At 43.9% G+C, this 12,936-nt stretch overlaps 1 protein-coding gene across 6 annotated transcripts in view; it reads right to left on the bottom strand.

Moving 5' to 3' along the window:
* CNTN4 (contactin 4) overlaps positions 1-10,570 on the bottom strand; it is a 632,588-nt gene extending 622,018 nt beyond the window's left edge. For 3 of the 6 annotated variants that reach the window (XM_043551000.1, XM_043551003.1, XM_043551002.1), the window contains exon 1: positions 10,202-10,427. The gene's annotated coding sequence lies outside the window, so the exon portion shown is untranslated. Of the gene's footprint in view, positions 1-10,201 lie in introns of all 6 variants that reach the window. The other 3 variants (XM_043551001.1, XM_043550999.1, XM_043550998.1) reach the window with 3 other exon arrangements.
* Between the last annotated feature and the right edge of the window lie 2,366 nt (positions 10,571-12,936).

Here is a 12,936-nt window from a genome sequence, read left to right as displayed (position 1 = left end):
CAAAAAAAGTTATGGAGGAGCAAAGAGAGGAATGCTGAACAGCCAGCAAAGGCAGGGGCAGTGTGAGGAAATCTAAGCCATCAGTCATACCACTACAGAAGCGTCTGCTGTTGGGAAGACTAGCTCAACACCCAGGAGGTCATGAGTAATGGAGGATAATGGTGAGGGGCAACCAGGGGCAGAGAACTGAAGGGTAATGAAGGAGGAGAGTGGATTTGTGGGTTGACAGAGAATTGAGAGGGAAATTGATAGAATGTGAGCAAGGGGAAGGATGTGTGTGTGAGTAGCTGATAGATATTGGGGAAAGTTAAGGATTCTGGTGGAGGAGTTGGGTAGTGACATACACCGTTAGGGATTAAATGCAAATTTGCAGACAGTTTGCATGTATATGTAAATTAGCCATGAGCTTTTGGCTGAGCTCATGCAGACAAGTCTGCTTCCAAGGCTTCAAAAATATGGGGCAAACAGTCAGCCAGCGTGTAGGAAACGCTGAATTGTCTGTGTTATTTGCTGGTCAACAGGAGGATGCTGTTTGCTTTACATGGTATTACTTTCCCCTCAGGTCCTTTTTCCTCAAAAGGATGTTTCTCCCCCTAGCACCTTGCCCTAAAGAAAAACTTCTGTGTGTACCCAGTGGCTCATGGATTCCTTGGAGCACTGTGCATGCCATGATAGATACGAAATTTGGTATCCAAGTCTGGGCACTGCCCACTATGTGCACAATCCCATTAAAGCTGGACGATTTGTAAAATAACCACACTAATGATGGCCTCAAATCCAGTTGCCAATGCCTAGATGATGCCATAATCCAGTTGCCAATGACTAGATGATGCCATAATTATGCAGTGGCTGTCACCATCTAGTGGAATAGGGGTAACTGTGTGTGTGCAAACAGAGATTACATGCAAAAGTAACTGCCCACTGAATTGGGCACGTGTTTTAAAAATGAAGGTAGTGACATGATTCAAGGAAAAAAAAAAAAACCCTGACAAGCTGCTTCCAATTAATTGCAAACACTGAACAATACTGCAAAGGTTCTTTTGGATTAAAAACAGGTTCATATAATGATTTGGAAGAAATGGTCACTCAAATATGTTCAGAATAATGAAAAATATTGTAATTCAAAATAATTTACATGCACAAATTACCAATCTGCTATATCTACAAAAATCCTATTGACATGCATATATCAAGGGTTGGTTTGAAATCCTGTTTCATATGGTGCCAAGAGTTGATGCTATTTGAAATATATTTTTTCCTCCTGCAGTGCATGATGATTTCTACTTCTAGCCATACATGCACAGCAGAGGGCATTAGATATCTCCTAGCTGAACAACAATACAGGTACAATTAAATAGGAGAAATCATTCACAAGACTAAAACCATCTTAGGCAAGTGTTCCGCTCTGATGCTAAACAAGCAACTCTTTTATAAACCAGGAGTTCTGTGTTGTTCAGGAGTTCATTTCCAAAGACTGGAATAAAGAGCGTTCATCCCCATTCACCGGAACAGTCTAGTAGTGATAAAACATCATTATTTGATGACAGGGGTTCAGTGGTGGTCTCACTCCAGTGCCGAGTGGACAAGCTTCGACCCTAGCAACATTTACATCCTTGATTGTCCCACAAAAAAGCCAAGGTTTTAAGAGGCTTGACAACAGAAATAACTTCTGAACCCTATGATATTCACTCCAGGACAGCGATGAAGCAACATGGCTTTTCCCAATGACTCTGTTATGCCTGTCCTGTGGCTAGACAGAAGATTTCATTTCAGAGACGTTAGACTGTCACTTTTCAGGAGGAGTAAATTCACCTTAAAAATAATAGAAATTTAAGAGGCCACATCTTGCCCTGATTTACAGTGTTATGTCCAGAGAAGTTGTAACTAACTGGAGTGGGAGTGCATTAGGTTTAAATCAGCTCAGAATTTGGCCTAAGTATTTGATCACATCAATCAAATGCCGAGATACATTGCAGACAATAACCCTCCTGGCATCATTTGCAAGTTTTGTTGACTCACTGAGAGCGGCGAGTCACCATCTAACCTGGGTATAATGGAGGTGGGAGTGACTATCTGGAGAATGAAGATCAAGGCAATGGGCTGAGCACATTTGAAGGGCAACAGCTAAACACAGCTTGAACTGAACTTTATCATACTGTTGATTATTAATAAAAGCCAAACTCGAGGAGGAGAGTTTGGACTCTAAAGTGAGGGCTGCACTCGCAGACCAAGTTGGGAAAGGCACCTGGTCAAACTTTTTTTTTCAAGCTATAGATAATAAAAGACAAAGGCTGGAGAACAGAACAATGAACTAACTATATCATGAAAAAACATGCATGCAGCATACACTCAGAAGCTCTGTGGACTTTCACAGATAGCTATTTAAGTCTTTACACCCATATATTATTAGAAGCATATATACGGAAATGTGAACAACTGTCTAGTTTTGATGTTATTTGTAAGTATTGGCAATAATACCCTGTGATCACCTACATAAGAAGTGTTTAATAAGACGGATATTAAAGTTTGGTTTAAAAAACCCTTGTATATTACTGCCACTCAGTACATGAAGGTTTAATTACCATTTGTAATGCAAATTTTTTCTATTAGAAACAAAATAAACTTTACTGTTTGCTCATTATCTTAGTCCTCTAATTTAAGACTAAAATTACTTGTTAAGCCTTATGCATATCAGGTTTAAATGGGAAATATATAAATCCAGTTAAATATTTTATATAAATAAAATGCCATGGCATATATTGTCTCAAGCCTACAATTACCTTGTACTGTATATGATTTAGGGGCGGTGTCATCAAATCTCTCACCTCCCTAGTGCCTGGATGAGGCTCCGGGATCCCGTGGGGTGGGGAAGAGGGTCCAGCCCAAGCCTGAGTATCTAAACTGCAATTTTACAGTTCCACAGACTGAGCCCCAGATTCAGCTGATATAAGCCAGCTGTGGGCATTTAATTGCAGTGTAGACATACTCTGTGGTTCCTCACAGCTTCTCTTGGGACTAGCTCAGGAGATGTCACCTACAAGCCAGTCTCCATTTCTCTCAGTGGATGGACCGTACTACTAGCAGTTTTGTGCCTTGCCTTAAAGCAGTCAGTAGCTCTCGCCTTTGAATAGACGTTCCTCTCAGCCATCTCCCTGGAGCTGGGAGTGTGCCTCTCAGTCCTCTTGCCTTTGGTTACTCAGTTGCGAGGCCTTGTGCCAGCTCCCCTCCACTGAATGCCCTGCCTAATTAGCTGTCCACTTTGGAGGGTACAGCAAGCCAGCCTTCTGTTGTCAGCATCACCCTGATGTGAGGGAGGAGGCAGCCTTTATACAGCTCCTCTTCTCCCAACCTCTTCCCAGGTGGTTGGGTTAGAGGGGAGCTTTTCCGTTCCCTGCATGCTCTGCAGGATTTGAGTCCCTTTAAGGGATAGTAGCCTGATTCCTTTTCTGAGCTCCATTCATTCCCAGGACTCAGTCTCTACATGTATCTTTTGGACACTTCTCAAGCCTTAAAGATTCAAGTCAGGTGGTGGAGTGGGCTGACTACTAGAAGCTACTGCCCTCTATGGTGGACTACCCTATCACAGATGAGCAAATGAGCTTTGAGTTACTAATAAAGTAGAATTGGCCTAAACCTTCTAGACCAGCCATCAAACTCAAATGAAGGTTTGAATCAATTTTAATAAGAACACCTCTTCTCCAGCATAACATCTATTCTGCCCATCAGAGGCCTTGCTAGCTTGACTTGGCCCCTTGTGGAATCACACAGGACAATCTCTACTTTCCTGGGTACTGTCCTCAACTCTTGGGTGCTCTGGCTTCAATCATAGGATACATTCTAGAACTCCTGGAGTAGAATGCGGAAAAAGGCCAATTCTCTGAGGTGGGCAGGGGGTCAGGTCAGAAGGGGAACAGATCCAGCTAGCGAGAGGAAGGGAAAAGGGTGAATAGGGAAAAACATGGTACAGTATAGTGTATTAAGTAATAGTCATCTTTTGGTCCTTAACATACACCTGTTTGATGTGGATTCATAATGTATCATTCTATTTATTGAGCTCTACTACCTAAGGTTCATTTCAACTGAGCGTATTTATGGTAACTATGAAGTCATTACTGAAGAGTGTTTATTTTTCTAAACTCTTGTGTTAACCTTTAATTAAACTAAAAATTACATTTGAATGGATTCTCCCTGAATATTTGCTTTGCTTGCTTGTTAAATATCACTTTGTTTGTTTGTTTTTGACAATATAAATATGGAGATATAGAATCCACTGTATTCATTAAAAAAAAGAAGAAAACAAAATTTTGTTTTACCCCAAAACTTGTGCTCTTAATGAAATTTTATCTAGTACTAGTCTCAGCTTGTGGCTCACTGGGACTTTATGGAAGAATTAACAGAACAATGAATTTTGTAAGATCAAGTTCTTACCCCTTCAAGCTATTTAATGCAATCATTTGATTTACCTTTGAGACATTGATCTTAAAAGATTAGGTATTCAAGAAAATAGGCCATAATTGCTAAGAATAAATTAGCCATTTTTTCTTTAAATGGAGTAGCAGTGTGATGATCTTATGCTACTTAAAGCCTTCAAGTAATTATACCTACACTGTGATGTTTGTGTGTGTGTGGGGGGGTGAGGGGGTAGGTGCGATAGGCTCCTTACAAAATCCCAATCTATATTATTAGGGCCAGAGCTTGCTCATTTTGACCAGGTGGGTAGTACACTACCTATCCATCATGCACATAATTATTAAATCATTAGATTAAATGTTTAACAGGTTTTGAATCAGTTGATAACAAAGGCCACCATTTCAGTAATGCGACCCAACAATTCTAAAATCCCTGTCTTTATTTTGTTGGTATCAGATTAAAATAGGTTTTAGTTCCTCAGATTAAGATTAAAAAAAATAGTGCTTAGGTCGAGGGAGTAGCAAACAACAAAATTACTTCCTCAGTACAGCATAGACCATCTTGCAACCATTGCCTCATGTGTGAAATATTGTTGCCCAGGTTCTGCAAGGAAATGTGAAACTTGCATATCCTAACACTGGCATCTGAGGTTTTTATATCCTTGTAACAAGGTTTGCTACTCACCACAGGTGCACCTCCTTGTGGTGCATCTGGGGATTAGCTTGCCAAAGATTGGACACCTCTTCCACCAGTCACTCAGCCTGTTGTCTCAATCTCGCCCTCCAGGACTCTCTGTGACTTGACCATCTGGCCAGGTCCCTACAGTCCCCGTGTTCTGGGGTCTGCAAATACCTCTCTGAACAAGCTGTCCCTCTGCCATTCCAGGCAGTCTTCTTTCCTACATCTGAGCTTCCTCCACTCCCTGTGGCTTCTTGCCAGACCCTGTAATCGCCATCAAACCTCTCTCCTGTCAGGGAGTGACTGCAGACTACTCTCCCCAGCAACTCCCCTTCTGTTCTCAGCTTCTTAGCTTTATTGAAGCCCCACCTGCTCCTGCCCAGCTTAGCTTCATCCTTAATTAAGTATTACTGAGCCCTGGCTTCCCTCCAGGTGCAGCCTATGCTGTTAATTGGCCCATCTAGCCTACCTTAACCCTTTCAAGACTGGTGTGGGGTGAACACCTCATCACAATCCCCAATTATTTTTTTTTTAGAGGGGGCAGGGGGTGTATTATTAAGGGAATGGAAAGTGATTATATACTGCCATGTAACTCATTAAATTTGTTAGGAGTCATCATTAGGTATTTATCTAATGAATAATCAAAAGAATGAATCACTAGCATCACAACATTCATATTTATGTTTATATCTGAGTAACTATCGTAACAGATGACAATAAGAATGTGTACAACTCATATTTTGGCTGGTTTAGAGTTTTAAAGCTGACATCTGTGTATTTCCCCTGATTCATGTTACTTTTCTGTGTTTGTGATTACCTTTGCACCAGAGCTGGACATCACTCATGCAGCAACAAACAGTATACAATTCCTGTGTTTGAAGGAAAATTCCCATCTGGTTCCCCAAACACTTCTCAAAATTACCACCACCCTAGTGAAGCTGTAAGTAGCAGATCACAGCTAACACGAAAGTGGGTTAGAAACAATATTTAAAGGGACACTATCAGGTCAGTACAGATGTGGTAAGAAAGCCAGACTTTACAAAATCCATAATCATCAGAAATAGGACAATGATTATTCTTAATTTCAATTAGTTTTAATTGTTCTTGCCTCAGCACAGGGGACTGGTCTAGAGCACCTCCTAAGATCCCTTCCAGCCCTACATTTCCTTGATTCTATTATTCTAATTAAAATATTTTATTTTTAAAGAAATAATATTCTCCAGTAGTGTCTGAAACCCAAACTGTGCAGCATGATGCTAGTGTAGGGATATGCCTATATGTACTTACATTGAGATATATCTCAATAGATGCTCCTACATGGCACAGATAGTTTTTCCCCTCAATATAGCTAGTAGATGTGAACTCCAGCAGGGTGGGGGCATAGTCTTGACTTCAACTAGTTACACTGAGGTGAAAACTACCTGTGCCATGTCTTCCACTTTGAGTTTACATCAAGATAGCTAAATGGACCCAGAACATGAACACAGCTACAATGGCAAGTGAAACGGATGCAGCTGAAAATAATGAAAAAAACATTAACCACATTATGTTTATGGTATAAATGAGGTTTGTTTTTTTTAATATCACAGGTGTTACTAATAACACAGATAAGGAAATCTGTCTGCTTCTTAAAAAATAAAATATAGGACTTTTAACCCAACAGTGTCATAAGGGTAAAAAAAGACTGAAAAGTAATCCTGAAGATCAATAGCAAACATTTGTATCCACCTAGGAAACTCAGGTTCAGGAACTAATAGAGGTTCTTGCTTCCAGGTGACTGAGAGGCGTATGTGTCATGGAGGTCACACACTCACTCTGCGAGTTGTTTGAACTCAGCAACACCACTTGTTTTGTGGCTTGCAGTGCTATCCAGCACAAGTGATTCTCAGCTGACAGTAAAACATCAGCATTCAGAAAACCAACAATAGAGGGACTACAAATACAAATAAGCCAGTCACAGCAAAGGATGGTGGAAATCTCAAAAACTACCCATCATAAAGAGTGATGTCCTGAGTTATTACTAAAAGATATGAGTCAAACACCCTTCCTTCAAGTCATGGGAAAGAGGACTAGAGGCCACCAGTTGTAACTGGTGTCACATCACAACATATGTAGGCACCGAATGGCTGCACACAATTCCAGTAGAGAATTCCAAATATCAATAGCACATGACTAGATTTTTCATGCAAGTTCATGGTTAAAGGAACTCAGTGTCATTTTACCATTAAATTTCCCTATGCTAAAGCAAAGCTCCCTGAATTTCCTCTAGTTCAGGGAAAGCTCTTTCACCGCCTACCATTCACATCTAAATCAGATACATTCAGGGATCCAAGAAAAGCTTAAACATCAGGAAAATGAAAGAGGCTAGAACAGAGCTCTGAAGTTAAACTGCAAGAGATTTCCAAATTCTTCAGTTCTAATCATCCCAGCTCGTCTGAATACATCCAAATCAAACTGTTCAAGAAATCTAGGCATTTTGTGTATGATTTCGCTATGCAATACTTAAGCATGATCTTCAAACAACCTAAGCACATGCACAATTATTTACAAATTCCCACAAATTTAGAATTCATCCTGCCAACAGTTCACTTAGGACCTGATCCAAAGCCTACAAAGTCAATGGAAGTCTTTCCCATTGACTTCAGTGGTGTTTGGATCCTGCCCTTAGTTTGCTTTTGGTGTGCACACAGTCGCTGTGAAGATGAAACCAATATACGAGTGCACTCGCTACTGGAAGCCATTGCCTAAAAGGAATCAGGAGTTTTTGGGGAAATTAGCTGCCTACATACCTCTAAATGAGGAAGTACAGAAAGGGGGGGGGGGTATCCGCATAAAATAAGTAGTTATGGTAGACACTTAAGGAGTGGGGGACTTTAAGGAATTATTTAGACGCTATTTAGGCAGATTCAGTAACTGCCAAATGCAAAGCAAGGACACACAAGCTCTGATGAGCCCAGAAAGAAGACAAAAAGTTGCCTGCAGAGTGAAGTAGCAGAAGCATCGGGAATTTTTCTCCCCTGCACCCCTCCTCCCCCTGAATCCAGCACCAGATTTTACTGGTGGTTTTGAGTTCGACATCTAAACATAGAAAGATATGCTGGAAAGATTTACTGATAGCTAGAGAAATGAATGGATTATTTCAGATGGCAAACTAGCCTGGTTAAACATGCTCTGATCTTATGCCCTGTGGCATCCCCAGTAGGGGAAACAGGTTTTGTTTGTTTGTTTAAGAGAAACACCCCCCCCCCCATAACTATTTAATAAAGGATTTCAAAAATAACGTGAGAGTGTTAATATGAAGCCTGCATCAACTTCTACTGCATACAACTCCAGTAACTTATCTGTTAGCATAAAGATCATGGACCAAATCAAGGATAGATACTTTTAAAATGAGAACAGATACAAAAAAAAAAAAAAAAGATTGAGAGGAAATAATTTTATATGAATACTTGTGGCATGTAGCTCTTTAATATTTTACCCTCTTTTAGCCACTACGAAAAAACCCCAAATACATTGCCGCAGACCCCAAGCTTCCCTTTATCTCTTCCTGCAGAAATCTGCTTTCACTTATTCTAAAAGGTGATCTACAATTAGTATGTAAGATACCAACTAATTCCACTTGGTATGCAAGCAACGTCGTCTAATTTGTAGGTTAGAGAGCAAGTCACTCTTGTCTGGGATAAATAAAACAACACGCTGCATTATGTTGCTCCTAACACGGAAAGCTAACATCAGCTCTTGGAAAGCAAGAGCAGCCTGAACCCCTAAACACCAAGAAACCCTCGTTTGCAACAAGCAAAAGTTATGCATAGGTTTCCACTAGACAGCGAAATAGCAGGTCCCTCCACCCCCCTCGTACACCTCCTATTGCTCGGATAGCTGCCCTCTGTATCTAAAAATCTCCCAAGGACACCGGCTTGATCGATCTTTGTCATGCATTTGGTTTCGCACTTGCGAAGAACAGAGAAGAGAGCCCGGCTTTCTGCGAAACATTAACTTGCACCCGGCTCCTGTCCCTAAGTGGGTTTGCTCAGCGCTGCTGCGGCATGTCAGGGATCTAGCGCGTCTGTCTGTCTGTCTTTTTGTTGCTTCAAGGGAGATAAATTAACAGCGAAAAAGGAAGAGGAGCACTTGGGGCACCTTAGAGACTATCAAAGTGCTGTCCCAAGCCCTGAAGCGTTAGGAAGAACTAAGGCAATTCCCTTCAGGGTTGATCATCCGAGTGTCTGTTTCGCCGCGGTCCACCACGCTGCTCCGCTGTCTCTTACCACATTGACTGAGGGGAAATGGGGACCTGCCGTCTTGGCTTTATTGCAAAGATAGCCGCTACCTAGCAAAGTTGATCGGAAAATCCTGACTTCTCCGGGTAAGCCCTCCGCGTAGGATCGGGCTGGGGAGATGGATGATACGGACGAGACAACCGGGAAGGGGGCCCTTGGTCTATTTCACAAGTCCCGTTGCGAATACACAACTTCAGAACCCCGCACGCTGTTGCCTCCCTGCCGTGACACCGCAGGATCAAACCCTGGCAGGTCCCCTCGCTGCCCTCCCATAACAAACCTGTTCGTGGGCAAAAATAACACTAGTCAAAAAGTCTCCTAGCTGGGATAGAGGGAAATCGCCCTGACCGTTAGCGTCCAGCATCGCTGCCCGGGGAGAGGTGCCTGGCCACGGGCGAGCGGGCAGCTGCGGGCACTATTACCCTACACGACGTGGGCTGGGGCCGTTTTCACCCGGGCGAGCCCCGGCCGGGCGGAGGAAGCCGCGCGTCCGGACAACCACCAAACTTACTGCCCGCCCCGCACCCCGCTTGCCACGAGCACGGGCTAGAGCCGCCTCCGAAAACCGGGGGCAATCGACGCGCCCGCGGAGCGCGCCCGGCCCCCGCGGGACGCCCCAGCCCGGCCCCGGGAGCTCCGATCCGCGTGCGGGCCAGGCAGCCGCTGCCCATCGCAGCCAGCGCTCCGGTCCCGCTGCACGCACCCGCCGGCCTGCCTGCCTTTTTACACCGCCCTCCCCCTTCTCGGAGCAGCTCCCCCAGCGCCGCCCGTGCGATCAGCGGCGCCTTGAACTCCCAGCTTCGCCGGCATCCCGGCTCCAGTCCCGGGCTTACCTTAGCGCGGGCTCTGGCAGGCTGCGAGCCGCAGTCGGATTCCTGCCCCCCAGCCCCAGCCCCGGCCCTGGCGGCGGCGGCTCCGAGACACCTCGGCTCTGTGCCGCTGAAGAGCCGAGCGTCCTTTGCCCGAGCGCTACCTCCCCGCTTTGCCGTGCAGCCCGGAGGTGTGTTGTTAAACCGAGCCGCCTTTGGCCGTAAGATTGAACGTCAGAGATTTGGGAGCGCTGAGCAAACCCCACCCTCCAACCCCTGAGCCTTGGCCGCCCGCGTGGGGGGGAGAGGAGAGAATTAAAGAGCAGGCGTGTGCGCTAACTACAAGCGGCTCCTCCATTAACCCCTTTCCTCCCCTTCCTCCACTCCAGTGCCCTCCGTGGGGGGAACGGGGCAAGGGCTCTCGGCTGGGATTCCTCCCTGGGCATGTTAACATGCACCTGACGGGAGGGCGGCAGATTTGCTTGGCTCCAGCGCACTTTCTGGCCCTGTTGCCATTACAACTGCTTGCAGGGTTTACAACTTTGCGGCAGAAGGAGTCATTCCACTCTCTCCTTGCAGAGAAAAGGCTTTCAGGGTTTCACGGAAAGAAAAGGAGTACTTGTGGCACCTTAGAGACAAACCAATTTATTTGAGCATAAGCTTTCGTGAGCTACAGCTCACTTCATCGGATGCTGTAGCTCACGAAAGCTCATGCTCAAACAAATTGGTTAGTCTCTAAGGTGCCACAAGTTCTCCTTTTCTTTTTGCCAATACAGACTAACACGGCTGTTACTCTGAAAGGTTTCACAGCTCACTGATTATTAGTGACGTGACAGTAGCATCTGGGGGCGCAACTCAGATCAAGACCCGGGGCTGCTGGGTGCTGCCCGAAAGAGCTTACCGTCTAAACGCAGCAGACAAAGAGGACGAGAGAGAGGAAGTGACCTGGGTACGCCTACACAGCAAACAAACAAACAAAACCCCCAACAACAAGACTTGGAGGCCTGGGTCTACAGACTCTGGCTCACTCTAAAAATAGCCACGTAGCTGTACGTGCTTGGGCTGGAACTCTAAAACCCATCCCTGGCCCGGTTTAAGAGCCAGAGCATATACAGGGCTATATTGAGAACTATAGACCCAAGTTCTGAGACTGGCTGTGGCAGGGTTTGTTTTTGCGGTGCAGACATACAGCCAAAGTCACCGCAGCTCAGCGGCAGAGCTAGGAATAGACACACCTGTGCTCCGGGCCCCCAGGCTGATGTCCAATCCACTGGACTAAGTTTAGGGTTGGATGGGTTCAGATTTTTATCAGGCAATGTCAATTTCACCATACTCAAAGGGACAAAAAAATATTTCCATGACTAACAAGTGCTATTTACAGATAGGCAAAATAAGAAAAATGCTGCTTCAGAACTTATGAGAGTTTGACTTAAAATATTTACTTTGTACATTTTGACGTGTGATGTTGATAATTTGTGTTATAATGATTATAAAGCTTTAACTTTTAATGTTTATTGCTATTAAAATAATGATTGCCTGGCACGCACACCCTTAATTTCCCACAACTGTGAACATTTATATCAATTAAAATTTAAAAAAAAATACTTAAACCCCACAATTTTGCACTACTGTGAACATTTAAATAGATAAAAATCTTTTAAAACTGCTTAAAATGAACATATAGTACCCTGAGAAATTTTTAAAAAATAAAAATCAAGTTCTTCCAAGTCTATGTTCCCACCCTAATTAAAAACAAAACAAAACTTTATTTCTCTATTTACTTTTACTCAGAGGCTTCATTTCAGAACACTAAGAATGTTTTTCTTTTGATGTTGGGGAAAAAAAAAAGCCCTGGATTCTATTCAGATAAGATATACCTTGAAAAACCCTAAAGTTTATCCAAAAGGAAATGACCAGCAGCACTACTGGTTGGGGGAAGGAGGAAGGGGTGAGGCCAACTGGCTCTCCTCTCACCTGCACTCCCTCCCCAAGACCTAATGACCGTGAGAGCACATGCCTGGGCACCACGCCTTAGGCATAGGGGAAGCCAGAAAACAACAATTCCATTTTGAAAATTGTTTTTTTTTCCTACATAGGAACAAAAATGAGACATTTCAAAAATTTTAATGGGAAAACAAGAGAAAGTCAGAGAGAGCAACAGGCACAGGAATAACCAATAGCCTGGTGATTAGGGCATTTGGCTGGGAAGTGGGAGACTCAGGTTGAAGTCCCTGTTCTGCTGGATTCAGTGCCCAAACTGCCAGGCTATGGATTCTTCCTCTTCTCTGTATGTGTCTGTCTTGAGAAATTGCACCCTGGACGGGAGAAGCCCTTCCGAATGAATTTTTTTGTTGGAACAGATACATTTCCATGAAACGCTCAAAATGGCCGTTTTGATAGAAAAAGTGTCAATTTTTTTTCAACCAGCTCTGCCCATGCAGCCCACGTCCCGCACCCTCTTGGGCTCAGTGGAAGTATAAGCCGCAGCTCTTGCAGTCTAAGCAAGCCTCAAGAGCCAGAAACAATCCCCTTCAGAAGGAGCAGAGAATGAACCCCAAAAAGCATCCTGCTGCTTTACACCTGTGAACATTAGTGATGTCATCAGACTGACTTCGTAAATTACAACTCTGGATGTGGTTTTCTATTTTACCTACTGGCTATTTGCTCTGCTCCCAGCCTCACTTCCTTTGCCCTCCATGCCTCTCACCAGCCTTTCTTCCCCGTTACTTCCAGTCACCTTCAATCTCCCTTGTCCTCTT

The sequence above is a fragment of the Chelonia mydas genome, chromosome 7 (assembly GCF_015237465.2).
Source record: "Chelonia mydas isolate rCheMyd1 chromosome 7, rCheMyd1.pri.v2, whole genome shotgun sequence".
Classification (NCBI taxonomy): domain Eukaryota; kingdom Metazoa; phylum Chordata; order Testudines; family Cheloniidae; genus Chelonia; species Chelonia mydas.
This window is presented reverse-complemented; position numbering and strand designations above follow the sequence as displayed.